The 24,060-nt window shown below is 36.2% G+C and overlaps 2 pseudogenes across 2 annotated transcripts in view; one reads left to right on the plus strand and one right to left on the minus strand.

The window, feature by feature from the left end:
* Positions 1-15,814, plus strand: part of LOC309609643 (adenylosuccinate synthetase isozyme 2 pseudogene) — a 29,159-nt pseudogene extending 13,345 nt beyond the window's left edge. The window contains exon 3 of the transcript XR_014249719.1: positions 3,669-15,814. The product of XR_014249719.1 is annotated as an adenylosuccinate synthetase isozyme 2 pseudogene (transcript). The remainder of the gene's footprint in view (positions 1-3,668) is intronic.
* LOC309609644 (hippocampus abundant transcript-like protein 1 pseudogene) lies at positions 5-2,865 on the minus strand (annotated as a pseudogene). Its single transcript has 2 exons — positions 2,765-2,865; positions 5-2,564 (listed from the first exon to the last, which is right to left on the minus strand). The product of its transcript is annotated as a hippocampus abundant transcript-like protein 1 pseudogene (transcript).
* Positions 15,815-24,060: the final 8,246 nt, after the last annotated feature.

Genomic DNA, 24,060 nt, shown 5'->3' on the forward strand with positions numbered 1-24,060 from the left:
TAGGTTTTTTTTTTTTTTTTTTATCCATTGCAAATTTATTATGCATTAGGAAGCTTAATTTAAAAACCAACAGCATAGTAAAAAGATATGTCATCTTTGTTCACAGCAGAACAGGTTTCAAAATATATTTTCTTTTAAATGTATTCAGTCAGTACACAATCCTTTATAAAAGTTGTATATATTTTTTTCTGTCAATACCTTCATTACATTTATAAATACAAGATTTATATACCACCCCATCAAAAAAAAATTAAAACTCCTTATGAATATCTACATATATTTCATACCTATAAAACTTTCAAAGGAGTGCTATGTTAAAGATGGGCCCTAGTTAATGGTCCACTTACTGGTGCAGGAAAATACATATAATCTGTAAAGTTTTCTTTGTCCATAAAACATCTCAAAAAATTAGCAAGACACTTATTGTGAAACTGAGCTTCTTAAACCATCATATTTTAGAAAGGAATTTGCTGTGCAAATTCCCATGAGATTCAAATGGCAGACAGATAGGTGAAAATAAAGACTGACTGAAAACAAATGCTTACATAGAGCAGTTAAGGCAGGTGTGTGATGAATGAGAAACACTGGAAAGTAAGACACAGGAGATGTGGGTGGGAGCAAATATAGTAAGAATGCATTACGTGAGTCTAAACTTGGATATAAACTCCACTGGTATCCAGTTACTAACTCTCATTCTCACTTAGGAATGTTTACATTGTTGAAAACTTTCTTACAAGCACCCTCTAATTTCTATGTTGCCACCAGAATGGCTGATGTATGTTTTTCTTCCGTAAAATCACCTTGGATCTAACCAAAACATTAGGTCCAGGAATCTGAATTGCTAGTTCTTCATGATTTAAATTTATTAAAAAATTTTCCTTCATCTGGTAAAGGTTATCACTAATCAATATTATTACTGCCCAGAGGTGTATATGCTGAATTTCATTCTAGCCAAGAATAGGAAGTACAGAGAAGGAAAGGAGAGTAAGACTAGTTATTTGCTTGACCTTTGAACAAAGGCAATAGATCCCTGATACTGAGTGACCCTTGGAGCGGCCACTCATAAACACCTATGGGCTAAATGGGCACAGTTCAGAGAAACAGGAGGGAAGAAAATATGGGATTCTTTATCTCAAATTTTGCCAGAGAAGGCAGTTGTACTATAATCCTGCACCTTCTACCGAAAAGGACATGGTCACTCTTACTCTGGAGTTATTAAAGGAAAGTCATCCTTTCTACCAGAGATGACTTTTTCTGAGTTTCAAAGTGTGGACTCCAGATAACTTTGAGAGTTGCATATTATTTGCAGAAAAGTATTTCAAACCTTAACTTGTTCTAACATATAAACAGAAAGAAAAAGAATGGTAGAAAAGGAACAGGAGGAGGAAGGGGAGAGAGATGAGGGATGGAGGTGGTTACTTCTCAAACTCGGCCCTGAAGGATGCCACTAGTATCTCCCCTCCAGCACCATGAAGTCTCCAGTGTGGTGTGGCTCCCCCATGGCTCTCAGAGATGGAGTCTACAGAATTCTCGTTTCTGCAGAGTTTATAGCTCAGTGCACTGATTCCCAGGCTCCTCGAAGGAAGAGAGCTCCCAGATGCTGCTGTCCTGCAGTAGTGGCTCAATGTCTTCATCACTGCCTCGTTCTGGAGTGTTGGTCAGGCTGCCGCTGATGCTGTTGCTATGTTTTTGAATTCCACTGCTTTACTGTATTCAGGGATGAATAAGGCAACCAGAAAAGACATAAGAACTATACATGCCCCAAATAAAAACGGTGGGCCTGGGATGACAGCTCCCTGCAGGGCAGCATTGTTAGAATTCAATCCAGTTCCAACTCAGCCAGTTCCACGTGGAACATGTAGAATATGAAGCCATACAGGGCTGGCCCCAGGCCATTACACAGTCCTCTTATTCCAGTTATGATACCCTGGGCAACTCCTTGCTGATCTGACTCTGCATTCCGAGAGACGAGGGCACTGACTGCTGGAAATGTGATGCTGGGCATGGCGGCCATGGTCCCTGCTGCCCACATCATCCATGCCTGAAATCCAAAACCGTACCAGGCTAACTGGAACATCTGAAAACCCAAACCAAGGAGAACGGTGTTCTTATTCCCTAATGATCTCATCAAGATGGTAAGAAAGACCGTCTGAGCCACAATAGACAGAATTCCTACCATAGCTATGAATGCTGCAATTTTAACAGATCCAAAACCTATGACCTGCCTGAGATAAAGGAAAAAACTTGAATACTGTCCAGCCTCAGGAAGGTATGAAAGAAAAACGGTGATGCAGATTAGTAAGACGGTAGAATCTTTTCCAACTTTCTTCAGTGACGCAAAAGGGTCTGCTTGTTTCCAAGAAATCTGAGCTCCCCAGGAAAGAGGTCTCATTTTCTCTGGCAAAGATTCTGGAACAGCCAATAAGATGAAGCAGATGTCCAGAAGAGCCACCACTGTGGCCACCAGCACAACAAGGCTGTCTCCATAACTGGGGGACAGGTATGCTCCAATGGCTGGGCTGCTGACCAGACTGGCTGCAAATGTGGCTGAGACCTTGAACACCCTGCCTTCTTTGAAGCCTTCCTATCTGCTTCTCCCTCTGTCCTCCTCCGCAGCACTCTGGAGATGCCCTGTCTTCCAGGAAGTGGGATTTAAAAGAAAAAGTAAGACTCAGGAGAGAAGTATCCTGAGTTTCCGGCATTCAATCCCCCTCCAAACATTCAACAACCCAGCCAGATCATCTTTCTTCTTCCATCTTCTTACCATCCATAAGCAGTACTTCGCTCATGCTCCTGAGTAACATCAGCTACATAGGCAAATATCACAGAGAACGTGACTGAGAAGACTCCAGACATGGAAATCATTGCAAAATACCACCATGGACTGATCCTCATCAGTGGAATTGGAAAGCAGGTGAAGAAGATGGTGCCGAGGAGAAAGGGCTTCCTTCCCCACACATCAGACAGCGCACCTATGAGTGGGGCACTCAGAAAAGAGAGCAGGCCCTTTACACCTTGAATGAGACCATTCATGAGGAATGTGTGTTGAGGAAATGTTTCATGTAGAACTGTATAGCACAGGGAACTCTACTCCGTGCTCTGTGGTGACAGTTAACATTGGAGTTGTCAATAGGCCCCATGCAAAGAATTCAAGGAAGATGACAATAGCAGCATGGTGTACACTTGGTCGGCCAAAGCCTTGTAGCGAGCTGCCACTCGCGGCCCGCGCGCCCGCGCGCTTCTCCAGCATGGCTCCCGCCTCGGGCTCCGACACCGCCTTCTCCTCCCTCTCCAGTGGAGATTCCGCGTTCATGCTGCTGCCATGCCCGCGCCGGCTGGGGGGGTTACAGGACTACAGCTACGCCGCAAATGGGGCGGTGGGGCCCGCGCTCTCATGGGCTCCGCAGCCCAAAGCGGCCTGCGGGTCAGGCGGCAGCGCCAGTGGCAACGCCGAGAGCTGTGAGCGCTGCCGAGGCCGGAGCCGCAAAAGAAACGAGGCGAGGAGAGCAGCTAAAAGCGGGCACAAGCCACAGCCACTAACAGAACCAAACTCAGAGAGCTGCCAACAGCGTCTCCAGCGGCCGAGGTAGCCCCGCTCCGCTTCCCCACAGGCCAGCTAGGGGCAGGAGGCCCCGCCCCGGATCTCAGCTCCTGCCACAAGCCCTTAGGTAGGTTTATTCCTAGGTATTTTTTTCTTTTCGTTGCAATGGTAAATGGGAGTGTTTCCTTAATTTCACTTTCAGATTTTTCATCATTCATGTATAGGAATGCAAGAGATTTCTGTGCATTAATTTTGTATCCTGCTACTTTACCAAATTCATTGATTAGCTCTAATAGTTTTCTGGTAGCATCTTTAGGATTCTCTATGTGTAGTATCATGTCATCTGCAAACAGTCACAGCTTTACTTTTTCTTTTCCAATTTGGATTCCTTTTATTTTTTTTTCTTCTGATTGCCGTGGCTAAAACTTCCAAAACAATGTTGAATAATAGTAGTGAGAGTGGGCAGCCTTGTCTTGTTCCTGATCTTAGTGGAAATGGTTTCAGGTTTTCACCATTGAGGACAATGTTGGCTGTGGGTGTGTCAGATATGGCCTTTATTATGTTGAGGTAAGTTCTCTCTATGCCTACTTTCTGGAGGGTTTTTATCATAAATGGGTGTTGAATTTTGTCAAAAGCTTTTTCTGCATCTATTGAGATGATCATATGGTTTTTAATATGGTGTATCACATTGATTGATTTAAGTATATTGAAGAATCCTTGCATTCCTGGGATAAACCCCACTTGATCATGGTGTATGATCCTTTTAATGTGCTGTTGGATTCTATTTGCTAGTATTTTGTTGAGGATTTTTGCATCTATGTTCATCAGTGATATTGGCCTGTAGTTTTCTTTCTTTGTGACATCTTTGTCTGGTTTTGGTATCAGGGTGATGGTGGCCTTGTAGAATGAGTTTGGGAGTGTTCCTCACTCTGCTATATTTTGGAAGATTCTGAGAAGGATAGGTGTTAGCTCTTCTCTAAATGTTGAGAGTTTTTATAATGAATGGATGTTGAATTTTGCCAAATGCTTTTTCTACATCTATTGAGATGATTATATCATTTATATCTTTCATTTCATTAATGTAGTATATCACTGAATTATTTGCATATGCTAAAACATCCCTGCACACCTGGAATAAGTTCCACCTGATCATGGCATATGATTCTTTTAATGTACTTTTGAATTTGGTTTGCTAATATTCTGTTAACGACTTCTGCATGTATGTTCATTGTGGATATTGGCCTGGATTTTCTTTTTCTGTAGTGTCCTTAACTTGGTTTGGTATTAAGGTGATACCGGCCTCATAAAATGAGTTTGGAAGAGTTCCCTCCTCTTCAATTTATTGAAGGAGTTTGAGAAGACTTGGTATTGATTCTTCTTCAATGTTTGGTACAGTTCACTAGTGAAGCTATCTGATCCTGTACTTTTCTTTATTAGGAAAAAGCTTCTTCACAGCAAAAGAAATTATCAACATAATGGAAAGGCAGCCTATAAAATCATAGAAAACATTTACATACCATATATCTGATAAGGGGTTGCTTTCCAAAATATATAAAGTACTCATACAACTCACAGGCAAGAAAAGAACAATCTGATTAAAAATCAGGCAGAGGAACTTGAGAGACGTTTTTCAAAGAAGACATACAAATGGCGAACAAGTATATGAAAAGGTGCTCAACATCACTAATCATCAGGGAAAATGCTAATTAAAACCAGGAGATATCACCTCACAACTCTTAGAATGACTATCATCAAAAAGATAAATGACAAGAGATAGCAACTATTGGTGATGATGAGGAGAAAAGGCACCCTGTGCCTTGTATTTCTACCTATAATTATAGGTATCTGTATACGTCATATCATGTAAGATTTTTGTAAATTCTTTATGGCAAGATTATATTAGCCACAGGTGTGTCTTCTTTATAGTTTCATTTTAGAACTATATTAGGAACTTACTGTGTGTTTGTTTAAACTATATTGATCACAGCACTTAAAAAATAATCTCTGTGTGGTTTCAGATAATGGAATCAATAAGAGAAAGAAAAGCCATTTCTTTCATTCCTTGACTACACGTAAGTCTCTTCAAAGAGAATTTTCATGGTCACCTGGTAAAAGGGATTTCACTGTAAAATTGCATCAGCATAATAAGAAACATTTGTTGCTAGTATTTCTGATCCTTTGTGAGTAGGAGGCTGCAGAGTTTGAGAAAGAATAGTCCACAAGATTACCCTCATTTCTGACACCAATTGTAAATTCAAGGGTCTCCCAAAACCTCAAGTTTAATAATTTGCTAGAAGGACTCACAGAACTCATTGAAAGCTGTCCTACTTGCAGTTACAGTTTATTGAAAGGAAAGGAAACAGATTAAAATCAGCCAAGGGAAGGTATGTATGGGGCAGAGTCTAGGAAAGTTTCAATCGTGGAGCTTCCTGTTGTTCTCCTACCATGTAGTCATAAAGAGCATTCCGTTCCTGGCATTGATTTGTAACGACGTGCATGGAGGATTTGTAAGCAGGGAAGTTCTCCTGAGCCTTGTTGTCCAGAGTCTTCATTGTGGCTTGATCATATAAACCTGGTTGGCTGGCCATGTGGCTGACTTCAGTCTCTAACCCCTCTGTAAGCTGAGCCAATACCATGTGACCTAACACCTCCAATACACCCTAATTCACGTTGTTACATCTGGTCAACTCAAGGCTCCCAGACAGACAAGGACAATTTTTTCAGGGGTTAGAGATTACCTTCCAGGAGCCAAGCATAAAGGCTGGACCCCTCTGTTTGGGTAAGGTTAAATTATTACAAGGAGGGCACGATAATACAGCTTTGTTTTTAGCATTCACTGGATACTGTTCTTGTTAGAGCACATTATCATGATGGTATACCCAACAAGTTGACAGTAAAGCAGAATTATTTTCTCTTGTGTACTCAATTAAAAGTTAATTATTGCAAATCTGTGCTTTAAAAGTTTAAGAACACATTCTTTGACTTAAGAATACCACTCACAGCCGAAGAAAGAGTAGTGGTGGATGAATTAAGAGTCAATCAGTCAAAGTTATACTGGCAATACGACTACGAGCCCCAGAAAAAGGAGGATCGAGGGAAACTTTGAATTGAGTGCTAACTGGATCTTTTTTTTTTTTTTTTACATTCTGCGAAAAGGAAAAGTTCTGCAAACTGTTTCAGACATCCATTCCAATATTTAGCAACAATCAAACTGTAGTAACTTTCAGGTAGTTCAGCTATCATGTAAGGTATATTCTTCTTACCTAGACTTCATAGAAACTGTAAAATCTTCTTTTAGTATTGTCCATATAATTCTCACTAGTATTATCATTATTCCTCAAATTCTTAAAGTCAATTTAAAAATTCTCAACTCCTTTAACTTTTCATATTCAAGATAAATAAATTATAGAAAACTTAGTTTCAAAAATCCAGTGTTTCACTGTTTCTCAAAGCAAATATTCTTTGCAGGGGGGAAGAAAAAACAAATGGTGTTTCATTGTTTCTCAAAGCAAATATTCTTTGCAGGGGGACAAAAAACAAATGGGGGCGGGTGGCTTTGGTCTCTAAGAGGAAAAAAAAGAAAAAAAATCACTACATAAATTTCGTCTAATCATTGACATTCTGGATTTAAATTACTAACTCTCCACAGGAATTTTAAGTAATGTGGGAAGAATGGCTAAAATTAGATCATATAGGAGTATTTCAGTTATGCTGTTCTAGGGAACTAAATTCATGTTTAAACTCAATTTTCATTACAAATGATTTTTTTATTCCATGTTACTCTTGGGGAATTTTTTGTACTCTCACTCTTTAACCTATTAATCTGTCCTAATATGATTATTTTGGGCCACTCTGAGCTGCTGAAATAACTTATTATTATGTAGGCATGTGTGTACTGTACTACTCACCATTATAAGAAACATTTTAATGTCCTTGGGCAATTACAGGGTAGCTAGGCACTAAGCGTGGAAGCATGTGGATTTCCATCCCCACCCTGGGTATTCTGTGGACATAATTAACCTGGAAACCTGTTAGATGCACCCTTGAGTATTTATGCAATCAAGCAGGCAGTTATACCATCACACAGAAATACTGATACCATGATATTATGAGTCTTAAATTTACAAACTTGTCTGGACTCATATTTTAAGCTCATTTTTAGAAAAATAGTCATTTTTAGAATCATGGTCTAACCATGGTTGGAACCGTCGTCATTCATTAGAGAGACCTCAGATTTATTTAACTTGAGCCTACACAGAAACTGTGGGAGATTTCAGATAAAGAAGGCATGTGTGTTGAATCAGTAAGACTGCTTCCCAGGCAGTGATCAGGCAAGATTTCTACAATGCACACTGATGAAGCACATTGTAAAGCAGTTCAGGTACAGTCAGGTGCAAGGAACCATGTTAGTTATCTTCAAATTTATAAGGAGTGATTCTTTCATTAACTTGTGCCTCATAGTATAGAATGGAAGACTAAAGAAGGGTCTTATTCTTTGTTCATGCTTGAAGATGTTTCTGTTGTATCTGGGCGTAATTTGTTATGTAATGGTTCAGAGCAGGAACCAGAGCTGAACAGTTTAGACTTGAAACACATTCCTTATTAATTAACTTTGTGATATTTGTACATTACTTAACAGATCTGGGTTTCAGTTCCCTCACCTATAAAATTTGAATAATTATTGTAACTTACCTCATAGAGTTATGGTAAAACTTAAGTGAGTTAAAATATGCAATACTATTCGAATCATGCCTGAAAAAAAGTAACACGGAATATATCCAATGATTGTTAGCTATTATTATTGTTGTTTGTTGTCATTACTGGGACTCATTTCTATGTGGATTTGATCTAGATAGTGCTGCCTAAATAACGTAGAGATGATGAAACCCAAAGATATGGTCAGATTTTTTCATTATTTGGCTTGACCAAGAGGGTATTTATAAATAATTATGTACCATACTGATGGCTCATTTTTCAAAAGTGATGTATTCCTAAAATCCTCCATTTATGGTTTATTTCCCATTCCCACCCCCATTATTTTTTAGTGAGATACAACTGACATATAACTGTGTAAGTTTAAGGTTCACAACATGTTGATTAGATACCTTTATATATTGCAGTATGATGACCACCACAGCTTTAGCTAACACTGCCAACATTTTACATAATTATCATTTCTTTCTGTGGTGAGAACATTTAATCTACTGTTTTAGCAAACACTAAATTTTGTATATTTTCAAAATATATAATACAGCGTTTTTGACTATAATCTCTATGCTGTGCATTAGCTCTCCAGAACTAATTCATCTTCAGCTGCAAGTTTGTACTCTTTAACAATCTCTCCCCAATTCCCTCAGCTCTATTATTAAGGCACCAAGTTACAAATAGTTCTTCCAAAGTCTAAGAACCTAAGCTTTAAAGTGAACAAACAGGCAAACAAATAAAATAACCATTCATGACTGGCTCTTTCAGTTGCTCTCTATATGATCTGGGTCAAATTATTTAATCTTTCTGAGCCTTGTTTATTATATTCATATATAATGACCCATTACCGTGTACCTTGGATTCCTCACCTGTACATTCAAACATCTGTTACTTGATGTTATTGTTAAAGTGACATGCATTACATTCACAATAACTCTATGAGATACTATTTTTATTTGTAATTTACAAGTGAGGAAATTTAGGCCTAATGAGGTTAGATAAATTTTTCAAGGTTATACAAACAGAAAAGGTGGAGGTGAGCTGAGGGTTTCTGTCTTAGAGTAGCAGACAAACATACATAACTCTAATTCAAGATTTTCAAACTGAAGCTCCTACAGATTTGTATATATAGACGAAAGAATACTTGCCAAAGTATTACTGTATGCTGCTCAGAATGAAAATAATGTCAGATATTGTATTGAAACTGTAAAGAGGCTTCCTGCTTTGAGGTCGTTATGTTGTGAGGAAGCCCCAAACTCGCCCAACTAAGAGACCTTATGAAGAAACCCTGATACTACATGAAAAGCGAGTGAGAGTGAGAACGCAAAAGAAAGAGAAAGATGTCCAGCCAGCCTGAGTACTTCCGCTCTTAGCTGTCTCAGCTGTAGCTGATATTTGACCACAACCATAAAAGAAACCCAAACTAGAACCACCCGACCAAACTCTTCCTATATCCCTACCCACAGAAACCACGAGAGACACTAAAATGACTGTTTCAAGCTACCAACTGTGGTGGGGACATATTACAATGCAATGAATAGATAACTGGAATGTCATGTTTGCCAGAAAATAATGTAACTTACGACCTATTTGTAATAACCAACAAGAGATTTTATTGTATCATTTGCCCAGAAGAATGGGTCTGACTGTTTTTTGTTTTTTGCGTTTTTCTATTTTCCTGGCCACTTGGAGTTTATTTTCCACTCGGTGCAAGGCACACAGTTAAGGGGTGTCAATAAGGCTTGCTTGTGGCTTAAATAGTAAAGAGTGGGGTTCCCTCAACTTCCTGTTTGGTGTTTTGATGTTTTGATATAAAAGAACCCAACTGCTTCTACTTGCTGCAGCCTCCCTGATCTATGGGTTGAGGTGGGCGGGCTGGGAAGGGCAGGGAAGGGCTCTGACCAGCCTATCGCCTCTGGAAACCTGGTGCGTGGTAGTGGCCACACAGGACAGGACTGGTGGTGGCTTTGCCCACCTAGCTACCAGGCTGCTTCCTCATGGCTTTCTGAACTAAGTCATAGGAGATCACGACGCTAGAGTCCTGGGGAGATTCTGAGTTCTATGGGAACTCCAACACCACCAAGACCATGAATGGGAGCGTGGACTACCTAAAAAAGAAGCTTGCCTTCCAGGTACCAGTGGCCTGGGGAATCTCATGCAGCATGGCAAGGACACTTGGAAGTAAGACTAGGTATTAAATCTAGTTTCCTTAAAATCTAACAACATTTGAGTGTAGGCTCACTGAATTGTCTAGGTTGCTATTATAAACAAAGCTAAGGCAATTTGGTCATTTATAAATATTATGTTCTTTTTGGGGAAATCTTTTTGACAGGCAGCATAAATATATGGATAACTGGTTATCATCAGAGGCTTTGTAGAGAATGACTGTGGATATTAAAATTTATTTTTCATTGATAAAACTTGAGATTAACACTTATGCATTGACTAAACACATTGTACAGCACTGTCATTTGCCTATGAACAAGGCCTAAAGACACCTTGTATCCAACTGTGCACATCTAACCCAATAACACCCTAGGTGGGATTCTGAAGAGGTCTTGCCTGGAGCTGCTTTTTGGACAATCTGTTCCACTGGACTCCAAATGGAAAATAAATACTTAAATCTTACCATCAGAATAAGCCTCTAGTGAAACTTTAATAGAAGGTCCTCTTGGAGCTTTTTAGAAGGGGAGAGGAGAAATTTGGGATGTCATCAAACTCATAAAACAATGACTTTTTTGGTATGTGCTTAATATGCTGCCTATCAAATAGATACAAGGTGTAAGAGTTATGGTTGTCTTCGCTTATAACTGCATTACTAGATAACAATGAAGTCAAGACCCAACACATACTAAACCAAAACTTAAATCTAAATATTTATTTAAATTAAAAATATCAGCACTAAATATTGGAGGTATCTTTTATATTTGTGGTGTGATTATGGACTCACATCAGGTTATTGATATTCAATATATCTCCATCTGTTGTGATCATTATTCTTATTTTGATAATTATTACAACCTGACTACTATGAGCCCTTTCAACCTGGCTCCTGGCTTTCTTGACACAACCACATTAAAATTCCTTGCTTTCTGCTAAAATGAGATATGCCAGCATTACCTGTATCTTTCCTGCCCCAAACATGAAATCAACCATTTCCTCAAGGAGAAAGTCATGGTCCGTTTCAGTGGCAAATGATAATCTGGGCAACAAAGGCATTATAACAGGTTTACACTGGTATGATGACATCTTTACTGGGCGATTTTATTACCTGGAGCTAGAAAGATTCACATTATTTTAAACTCAGGAGTGAATTGTTCTTGGATTAGAAGAATCAATATTGTCAAAATGACTGTCCTACCCATGACAAGCTACAGATTCAATGCAATCCCTATCAAGTTACTAATGACATTTTTTACAGAACTAGAACAAAAAATTTTTAAATTTGTATGGAAACAAAAAAGACTCTAATAGCCAAAGCAATCTTGAGAAAAATAACAAAAACAAAAAACAAACAAAAAAAAAAAACAGAGTTGAAGGAATCAGGCTCCCTGACTTCAGACTATATTACAAAGCTATGGTAATCAAAACAGTATGGTACTGGCACAAAAACAGAAATATAGATCAATGGAACAGGATAAACCCAGGATAAGCGCAGAAATAAACCCATGCACCTATGATCAATTAATCAATGACAAAGGAGGCAAGAATATACAATGGAGAAAAGACAGTCGCTGCAATAACTGATGCTGGGAAAACTGGACAGCTACATGTAAAAGAATGAAATTAGAACATTCCCTAACACTATACACAAAAATAAACTCAAAATGTATTAAAGACCTAAATGTAAGGCCAGACACTTTAAAACTCTTAGAGGAAAACACAGGCAGAACACTCTTTGACATAAATCACAGCAAGATCTTTTTCGATCCACCTTCTGGAGTAATGAAAATAAAAACAAAAATAAACAAATGGGATCTAAATAAACTTAAAAAGCTTTTGCACAGTAAAGGAAACCATAAACAAAATAAAAAGACAACCCTCTGAATGGGTGAAAATATTTTCAAATGATGCTACCAGCAAGGGATTAATCTCCAAAATATACAAATAGCTCATGCAGCTCAATATCAAGAAAAAAATCAACTCAATCAAAAAATGGGCGGAAGATCTAAACAGACATTTCTGACGCTATTAGGCAAAACAAGAATTGATTTAATGTCCTGAAAAGGGCACTACTTTGTCATTACGTAAACTAGACTTGATTGAATATATTAATCAAGCCATGTATTTCAAAATTTTTAGATTTCTGTTTTCCATCATAGGACATCACAACATGGAAGCATGGTATATTTAGAGTTCTAAAAATAATTAAAGGGCAACAAAATTGTGCAGAATCATCAGCACTAAAATGAGAGGAGTTGAGGAAACTGAAAGTCTTATTAACAGCAACACAAAAATAAGCAGCAGCATTATCTAATGATGTAACTATTTTACTATATTTACATCTGGTTCCTTCCTTCTGTCCATCAGTTCTGTGTCCTCCATTTTTCCCCTTTTTTCTTCTTTCCTCTCAGAAGTAAATACAAATGTTTCTCAGGAATACAGTTCTCATTTTCTCATAAAGCCAACTTGGGAAAGGAGAAAAAGTTTTAGATTCCTATTCTCAGCATCTCATCTGCTACTTCAAACTATTTACTTAAACATTTTTCCAAACAAAGGCCTGGTTTTTCTTGTAAGGGATTTCTGGTTGCCTACATTATGTCACTGATTTTTTTTCTACAACCTTTTTTCTTTCTATAATTTTATGATGCTATTTATTAGAAGAGGAAGCAAAATAGTGTTAATTTTCCAAGTTTTCACAGCTGACTGAAACATAAAAATAAAACTATATAAAGTATTTCTAACATTTCATATTATCCTGAAATTTTCTTGTCTTTATTTATTATTCTTCATTTTATAAGAGTGCTCCTTTTATAAAGTAGAACAAATGATTAAATCTGTGCTTGACATAATATAAAAATAATAACTACCATTTATCAAATACTTAGTGTATGTCAAATACTGTGTAAAGCACTTTACATCTATTACCTCATTTAACTTGACAATTCCTTAAGATAGATATTATTATTATTCTCCTTTGACATTTCCATTTATCCTCCATGTGGAAGAGTCTGAGTCTTACAGAGATGGAATAACCTGCCAGAGATTGTTTCCAATACACTGCCATGCTATGATATTTCAAATGCCTTCTGTCTGCAAGTAAAACTGCGATCATAATCCAATACCAATACGCCACAGTTTGGCCTTGGTTTACTGACATAAAAATCTGGGTTGGTGTGCAAACTCCAAGATAGCAAGAACTTTTCTTAAATTTATTTTGAGTTTTACTTACCTACTAACACAGTAGGTTTGCAATAAATATTTATTTAATAAATGAAAGAGTAAATTAATGTGTTTAATAAGCGTTTCAAGCATCTAAATGGTCTCATATATTCAAACCATGGCATTGCATAATATATTAAGCTTTACTTTTCTAATTGGTAAAATAAGGAAGAAAGAGATCATTTAAAATTTTTTTTGTGCTTCATTTTGTTTCCATGTATCTTTTTTCCCCCTAGCTACAGAATATGGAAACTGGTCTTTTGTGAATGTCTAAACTAGGGGAATCACAAACTATCACTCGCTATAAAAAGAATTAATAAATTTCGATCAGACATAGTAATTAATGCATTCTAGCCAGCCAACATGCATCTCTGTTCACTTGTAAAATATCATAATACTACCGAAATGAAGTAGCGAAATTTTGAGTTACATTTCATATATTTTACTAAATTTCTATAATCAAGTGAGGTAGATGGGGGCCAGTATGATTTTTCTTCACCTTAGAGATATAGAGAAGCTAAGGGTCATCAAATTATCAGTGATTTGTTTACCTACAATTCAAATGCAGCATCCTTCTTTTATTCTTCCTCTATTCCTTTTTCTCCTTCTCCTCTTCCTCTTCCTCCTCTTTCTTTTCATTAAAAGTTACTAGACCAGGAATGGGATATTACTGTCACTCTAGACATCATTGATCAAATCTGGCATATGATATAGCTTCCTTTCATCTTTGTACTGAACCTTAAGCAATGCAAGGATCAGGCTCATGTCCCATTCACTACAGTGTCTTCTGTGTTTTGCACAGTACATAGTGTGAAATAGCTATATGTACATATACCAGTTAGTTGAAGGAAAGAATCAATTGTGCCTATTTGAAAAGTATCCCTAATATTATCCCATAATAGTGGAGCTGTATGTGTAATTAGTGTGCATCTTTACTGAAATACAGGGTGATCTTTTTTTTTTTTTTGGTAAATTCAGTCATTTCTCTTTCCAACTACATATATATATAATATTTCATTATTATATATCATATATATTTCAATATATATATTTCAATTATATTAACGACTCTTATAAATGTTATAAGAAGAAACTAATCATGTTTTTTTGTGTGTGTATAAGATGTACCACTGTTGCAGGATCTGTGGATGCAAGCTTTAAATAGTTGAAACTAAGGTAGTAGTAAATGAATGGCCTTGGGTGTCCTCCTTTGATTGAGCTTTGCATCATTCAGAGTAGCTTTAGACCACCTCATATACTCTTTTCTAAGTACTTTTCTGCCAGTTTTACAGCAATATAAATTTCCAGATGACAAAATCTGTTAGATGCTATAAAAACCAAACAAAGCAATGTTACTGAGGTTGGGTGAAACGAACATTTTTCTTCGAAACAGAGCATGGTATGACTTCTAATAATTCACCATGGACAGCATGGGCTCAGCAATATTAAAATGGTTCAAGAAGCTGAGAAATAATATCTCTTGGTTCTAGCTGTCAAAGTATAATCAACCCAAACTCACTTTAATACTTTTTCGAAGTTTGTAGAGGCGACTTTCAGTAATAACGTTTAAATACTGTAACTTAATAACTGAAGATTTTGAAATACTTTGGAAATACTGAGATTTCCTTTTCCTCTCAAAATAAATACAGCAGTGAATCTATAATTAAATTCTAAATAGGACAAATTAAGTGACCTGCTTTGTGGAGCCCCAGAAGCTTGTAACTCCTTTCACATGTTTCTCTGCTCCAAGCTGCTTCAGTGAATAAAGCTCCAGGTAGTACAGCTGACCTTCCTTGCTCAAGATACATCAAACTCTCAATCCAACCTCTTCCAAAAAGAGGCAGGAGTATTTATAAGAATATTTAGTCATTTTACCCCCAAATACACCATATATCCATGATCAGTGATCAGATTTCTCTTCAGAACAACTTTGCCAATACGTCTGGATGGACTGTAGCTATATACAGAGTGCTGAACATATACATATTTTTAAAAATGTGTTTACTAAAACATAATAAATATATTAACAAATGAAAATCACCAATAGGTCAAATTGGATCATTTTCTATTTGATCCCAGCCTTTGTGCCAGGACTTTTTTGCCTAAAATATACTGACTCTACTCTTTGTGGAATGAAAAATCCCCTTAATATTTTTAAATTCAACTAAATTTTAACTTCTGTAAAAATTACATTGACCTTGCCTTGGAATGGAGAGCTTGGATGTATCCCAAGCTACCACGACAAATTTATTACTGGCAAAGATATAATTCAATTAATTTTTTTCTTTTGACCTCTAATTAATTTAGTGCTAATTAAAGAAAGCCACCCTCTGCCTGTCAAATTAAGACAAGGTGCTATCATACAATTCAGATTATACTGCTGATAATGAGCATTTTAGACCAGTAAGAAATGGAGATTTAAAATGGTGACCTTCTGTATTAAGTATGTTAATATTGCTGCGGGTTATGAGGAGGCTAATTACTGGAGATTACAACAAAATAATTTGAGAAGGAGCATTTCTTTTAATTAGAACAATACTGAGCATATAGAAGAAGATCCAAGCAGCACTGAAAATATTTTCTTAGCTACATAGGGTAAGAGCTCTTGAGAGAGTAGATCTTAAAAGTTCTCATCACACACACAAATTTCTTTCTAACTATGTATGGTGACAAATGTTAACTAGACTTATTGTGGTGATCGTTTTGCAATATGTACAAATATCAAAATATTATGTTGTACAACTAAAACTAATATAATGTTATATGTCAATTATACCTCAATTAAAAAAAAAGAGTTGTTTGTGTGACATATGGGGGAACATATAAAAATGTCCATTTAAATAGTTATGTATATAAATATTCAAATATTCAACACATATAAAACATATGCATAAAGATATCTATAGATGTTATAATATACATAATATAGTACTTATAATAACTAAATATTTAAAATTAAAGATGGAAACCATATTATTCTCAGCAAATCCTTTCCAACTTCATTAAGTCTCTTGTTTAAAAAAACATGGAAATTGTTATATTGAGATTTAAAAGTAGAAGGAGCAATAGCAATGACTAAAATGGCTTGAGCAGTTAGTTACTAGTTTACAGGCATTATGTTAAGTACTATAATTATAATGGTTATATATGTCATATATGTGCTACATAGCATAACTGCAAGCTATGTTTTATATGTGGGTGTGTGTGTATACATCAGACCCCAGCTAGTGGGTCAGCTGGGGGCTGATTTACCATGGCCTCAATCACATGTCTATTGGGTAGTGCTGTTAGTTGCTACTGGTCTTTCATCTGAGTTGACAGAGTTGATTGGGCCACATATATTCAACAAGTTTGCCTGGGCTCATTCATATGAGGGCAGTTGCAATATTCACAGAAGCAGGAAGAAGGCAAGCTCCAAAGCATATGTACTTTTCAAGTCTCTTCTTGCAATATGACTGCTGTTAGTCTATTAGTCCAAGCAAGTTCTTAGACAATTCATTAAGTCAATGTAAACTTCGGAGAAATATCTATTTATTCCTTTGTCCATTTTTAAATCAGGCTGTTTTCTTGCTATTGAGATGTATAAATTTCTTATATATTTTGAATAATAACTCCTTATCAGATATGTGGTTTGCAAATAGTTTCTCTCATCCCACAGGTTGTGTTTATATCCTATTGATTGTTCCCTTTCCTATGCAGAAGATTTTAGTTTTACAGAGCTGAGTATGATGTTATCTTTGGACTTGTCATAGATAGCCTTTATTATATTGAGGTATTTTCCTTTTGTACCCAATTCATTGAACATTTTTATTACAAAATTGTGTTGAATTCTGTCAAGTGCTTTTTATGCATCTATTGAAATGATCACATGACAGTTCTCCTTCAACTGTTAGCATGGTGTATCACAGGTTGAACCATCCCTCGTCCCCAATTTTTTGGAAAATTTCAGAATACTGGTATTAATTTTTTGTTAGATGTCTGGTAGAACTCACCAGTGAAGCCACCTGGTCCTGGGCTTGTCTTAGTTGGGAAGTTTAATAAAAAGGTGCAAAACAACACTAATCATCAGGCAAACGATAATCAAAACTACAATGAGATATCACCTTACATTTGTTAGGATGGCTATTATCAAAAAGATCAAAAGATAACAAATGTTGGCCAGGATATGGAGAAATCGAAACCCTTGTACAGTGTTAGGGGGAATGTAAAATGGTGCAGCTGATATTAAAGACAGCATGGAATTAAAAGGATAATACACCATGATCAAGTGGGGTTTATCCCAGGAATGCAAGGATTCTTCAATATATGCAAATCAATCAATGTGATACACCACAACAAACTGAAAGAGAAAAACCATATGATAATTTCAATAGATGCAGAAAAAACTTTTGACAAAATTCAACACCCATTTATGATAAAAACTCTCCAGAAAGTGGGCACAGAGGGAACTTACCTCAACATAATAAAGGCTATATATGACAAACCCACAGCCAACATCATTCTCAATGGTGAAAAACTGAAACCATTTCCTCTAATATCAGGTAAAAGACAAGGTTGCCCACTCTCACCACTATTATTCAACATAGTTTTGGAAGTTTTAGCCTTGGCAATCAGAGAAGAAAAAGAAATAAAAGGAATCCAAATCGGAAAAGAAGTAAAGCTGTCACTGTTTGCAGATAACATGATACATAGAGAATGACATGATACATAGAGAATCCTAAAGATGCTACCAGAAAACTACTAGAGCTAATCAATGAATTTGGTAAAGTAGCAGGTTACAAAATTAATGCACGGAAATCTCTTGCATTCCTATACACTAATGATGAAAAATCTGAAAGAGAAATTAAGGAAACACTCCCATTTACCACTGCAACAAAAAAAATAAAATACCTAAGAATAAACCTACCTAAGGAGACAAAAGACCTGTATGCAGAAAATTATAAGACACTGATGAAAGAAATTAAAGATGATACAAACAGATGGAGACATATACCATGTTCTTGGACTGGAAGAATCAACATTGTGAAAATGACTCTACTCCCCAAAGCAATCTACAGATTCAATGCAATCCCTATCAAGCTACCAGTGGCAATTTTCTCAGAAGTAGAACAAAAAATTTCACAATCTGTATGGAAAAACAAAAGACCCCGAACAGCCAAAGCAATCTTGAGGAAGAAAAACGAAACTGGAGGAATCAGGCTGCCTGACTTCAGACTATACTACAAAGCTACAGTAATCAAGACAGTATGGTACTGGCACAAAAACAGAAATATGGATCAATGGAACAGGATAGAAAGCTCAGAGATAAACCCAGGCACATAGTCACCTTATCTTTGATAAAGGAGGCAAGAATATACAATGGAGAAAAGACAGCCTCTTCAATAAGTGGTGCTCGGAAAACTGGACACTTACATGTAAAAGAATGAAATTAGAACAATTCCTAACACCATACACAAAAATAAACTCAAAATGGACTAAAGACCTAAATGTAAGGCCAGACACTATAAAACTCTTAGAGGAAAACAGAGGCAGAACACTGTATGATATAAATCACAGCAAGATCCTTTTTGACCCACCTCTTGGAGAAATGGAAATAAAAACAAAAATAAACAAATGGGACCTAATGAAATGTAAGAGCTTTTGCACAGCAAAGGAAACCATAAAGGCGACAAAAACACAACCCTCAGAATGGGAGAAAATATTTGCAAATGAAGCAACAGACAAAGGATTAACCCCCAAAATATACAAGCAGCTCATGAAGCTCAATATCAAAAAAACAAATAACCCAATCCAAAAATGGTCGGAAGACCTAAACAGACATTTCTCCAAAGAAGATACACAGATTGTCAACAAACACATGAAAGGATGCTCAACATCACTAATCATTAGAGAAATTCAAATCAAAGCTACAGTGAGGTACCACCTCACACCAGTCAGAATGGCCATCATCAAAAAATCTATCAACAATAAATGCTGGAGAGGGTGTGGAGAAAAGGGAACCCTCTTGCACTGTTGGTGGGAATATAAATTGATACAGCTAGTATGGAGAACAGTATGGAGGGTCCTTAAAAAACTAAAAATAGAACTACCATACGACCCAGCAATCCCACTACTGGGCATATACCCTGAGACAACCATAATTCAAAAAAGAGTCATGTACCACAATGTTCACTGCAACACTATTTACAATAACCAGGACATGAATAAGTGTCCATTGACAGATGAATGGATAAAGAAGATGTGGCACATATATACAATGGAATATTACTCAGCCATAAACAGAAATGAAATTGAACTATTTGTAGTGAGGTGGATGGACCTAGGGTCTGTCATAAAGAGTGAAATAAGTCAGAAAGAGAGAAACAAATACCATATGCTAACACATACATATGGAATCTTAAAAAAAAAAAAAAAAAAAGGTTCTGAAAACCCTAGGGGCAGGACAGGAATAAAGACATAGACGTAGACATAGAGAATGGTCTTGAGGACACGGGGACGGGGAAGGGTAAGCTGGGACGAAGTGAGAGAGTGGCATGGACATATATACACTACCAAATGTAGAATGGATGACTGGTGGGAAGCAGCTGCATAGCACAGGGAGATCAGCTCGGTGTTTTGTGACCACCTAGAGGGGTGGGATAGGGAGGATGGGAGGGAGACACAAGAGGCAGCAGATATGGGGATATGTGTATACGTATGGCTGATTCACTTTGTTATACAGCAGAAGCTAATGCACCATTGTAGAACAATTATACTCCAATAAAGATGTTGAAAAAAAAATATCATTATGAAGTGACAGCCACCATCATCCATTTAAAAAGTATAAGACAAGCTCTTTAACAATCAGACATTTTACATCATTCCTTTTACTCCTTGAAATTATATTTCCATTTCACTTCCCCCAAAGAATTTTATCCTGATGTAATAAATTGATATTTTTATACTTGACAGTCTTTTGTTGATCAGTCTCTCATATATCACAGCAACAAAACATGTATGCAAATTTGTTTAAAATTTGTTTCCTATAACCATAAATAATAAATAATTATTAAATATTTTTAAAAAATGGTTCTGATGAACCTAGGGGCAGGACAGGAATAAAGACGCAGACGTAGAGAATAGACTTGAGGACACAGGGAGAGGGAAGGGTAAGCTGGGACGGAGCGAGAGAGTAGCACTGACAAATATACACTGCCAAATGTAAAATAGATAGCTAGTGGGAAGCAGCCGCGTAGCACAGGGAGATCAGCTCGGTGCTTTGTGACCACCTAGAGGGGTGGGATAGGGAGCGTGGGAGGGAGACGCAAGAGGGAGGGGATATGGGGATACGTGTATACGTATAGCTGATTCACTTTGTTATACAGCGGAAACTAACACAACATTGTAAAGCAATTATACTCCAATAAAGATGTGAAAATAAAATAAAGCGCCAGACCTGAAGATTCTCAATAAATAAATAAATAAATAAATAAATAAACAAATAAATACAGCATGGAGATTCCTCAGAAAATTAGAATTAGAAATACCAAATGATCCAGAAAATCTACTTCTACCTATAAATCCAAAGGAAATGAAAACAGGATCTCAAAGACTTTTCTACTCCCATGTTCACTACAGCATTATTCACAATAGACAGGATACAGAAACAACCCAAATGTCTATTAATAGATGAAAGGATAAAGTATATGTGATATCTACATACAATCAAATATTATTTAGCCTTAAAAAGAAGGAACTACTGTCATTTGGGACAGCATGGATGTATTTATTCACATGTTTACTCACTCTTCCATAGTTATTTTTCCAGACACTTTGTTAGGTATTACGAATTTAAAGATGAATAAGACAAGGTGCTTGCCCTGGAGAATTTTATGCTTTAGTAGGGAATTGGATGAGAAAGTAAATACTTTACAGTACATTACAGCAATCTATGACACAATGGTAAATTATATAATAGAGTCTTACATGAATTGTCTAGATGTTTCTAAAGGATTCAACTCTGACATTTGGAATTTTTGCTTTAAAATGCGTGAGAGTTTACCAGAGACAGGTAAGTTTTTTAGATGAAACACGTATTTTTAAACGCCAAGATTCTGTACTTTTAGGATTTAGGAATATTGAAGCCATTTCAATGTGTTTTCCCCCTATCTGATCCTATATATAGTTTACTTTTTTAAAAAAAACCTGCTCTTAATTCATTTATTCACCCAAAGATTATTAGTAGGAACCAAATTAGATCATAAAATATTTCAAGAATACACTAAGTTATTGTAATTGTTATCTTAAAAATTCAATTCAAATTCCACTAAAGCTTTCTACTTGGAAGAGTTTTTGATTCTTGAAGTGTGCGGATATTCAAAATTTTTCTAATTATGTATACATTTTGCCAATAAATTTAAAATGGAAACATTTCTGGACATCTGATGTTAAGTCTTCTCCAGGTAACAAAAGTATCTTTCAACAGTTTCTAGTAGTAACTTTTTATTTGAAACATTTATAAGTAATTGAGTAATACCTTAAAATCAACGATGCTTTTAATATAATTTCCCATAACTAGCTAACTTCGTGTGAAAATTTAAGTGTTCATTTTTTATACTATTACAAAATATTGAAAATATTACATTATACTTTAAAGATTAGACTTATTTTTTGTAATGAATACATAATGGAACCTGACCACAGAGACTGTGGATGGAGACCTGAATTCCATCCACACCCTTCAGTAATGACGCATCAAGTCTTCTCCTCCAGCTAGTGAGTGGGGGAAGAGGACAGAGGGGAGCAAGTTGGAGAAAAGGATTTTCAAATTCTTGCATTAAGTCCTGAGCAGAACCACACCTGAACAACATATGAACCAACCATAATTAACTACATGAGAAGTCTGAGAAGTGAACTACAGTATGGAATTCTGCTCAAGTTTCAGATTGGCCTCTGGATAGCAAGCATATAGAACGACTCAACTAAACAACACCATTAACCTACAGAATCTACTGCATATTTATAGAATACTCTATACAACCACAGCAGAATACACATTGTCTTCAAGCTCCAATGGGACACTCAGCAAGCCTGCTTATATAATATCTTGGGTCATAATAAAATTTTTAACATATTTCAAAGAATTGAAATCATACAGAATGTATATGTTTTCTGACCATAATGGAAATAAACTGTAAAATCAATAACAGAAAGATAACAGGAAAATCTCCAAATGCTTAGAAATTAAACAACATACATATAAATAATCCACGTTAAAGAGGAAGTCTCGAAGAAAATTAAAGTATAATGAACAGAATGAAAATAAAACAACATATGTCATATGCAACTAAAGCAGCACTAAATTCTTTCATTAGAAAATAAAACACTCTCAAATTAATAACCTAAGATTTGACCATAAGAAGCTAGAAAAGAGGAACAAAATAAACCCAAAGTAAACAGAAGCAGAAGGAAAAATGTAACTGGATAAACTGCTTTTCAAGCAGTTTCCTTGAAAAGACAAAATTAGAGAAGTTTCTTATAATACATATGTCCAACAAATGGCATGTACCCAGAACATATAACAAATTCTTACACATCAGTAAGAAAAATACTGAAAAACTAGGAAGAAAATTGCAAAAAACTTGAACAATTACTTCAGCAAAGAGTATACAAATGGCTACTAAACAATGAAACAGCGCTCAATTTTATTATTCAACAAGGCAAAGTTAGATACAACAATGATTAGGTACCACTACACACTTTTCAGGATGACAACAAAGAAAACTGCAGACTTTGATGAGCAACTGGTACTCTCACACATTGTGATGAACTATAAATTGGCACAACGCCTTTATAAAACTCTTTGGCATTATTTATGCAAGCCAAAGAGACATCACTTAAGACACAGAAATTCTAGGTACATATTCAACAGAAATGATGTATATTCACCTGAATTATTTACTAGAATGTTCATAGCACCCTCTCTCTCGCTCACTCTTTCTTTTTTTTAGCCCTCTTTAATTCCAGCCCAAACTGGTAACTATCAGAGAGTCCATAAATCAACTGAATTAATATTTTGTGGAATATTTACATAATGACTTTCAAATAGTAATGACTGGAATTAATTAAAACTATAGGCAACAACATGAATGGATTTCACAAACATAATGTTGAGTGAAAGAAACCAGACACAAATATTGCTTACTCTGTTTCCATTTATATAAAGTATCAAGACAAAAGTAATTTATGTTATTACAAGGAAAGATGATGATTACCCTTGGGTTAAGATGGGGCAAAGGTTAGTGATGTGAAGGATGCCCAGTGAGGACTATTACGGGATAATGCTATTTTTCTTCATCTGGTTGCCAGTACATGTGTTTGTTCAGTTTTTATACATTCATCATCAATCTGTACAGGTTTGATATGTATGTTTTCCTTTGTGCATATTGTATTTT

Source organism: Balaenoptera borealis (assembly GCF_965194805.1).
Source record: "Balaenoptera borealis genome assembly, chromosome: 13".
In the NCBI taxonomy this organism is placed as follows: domain Eukaryota; kingdom Metazoa; phylum Chordata; class Mammalia; order Artiodactyla; family Balaenopteridae; genus Balaenoptera; species Balaenoptera borealis.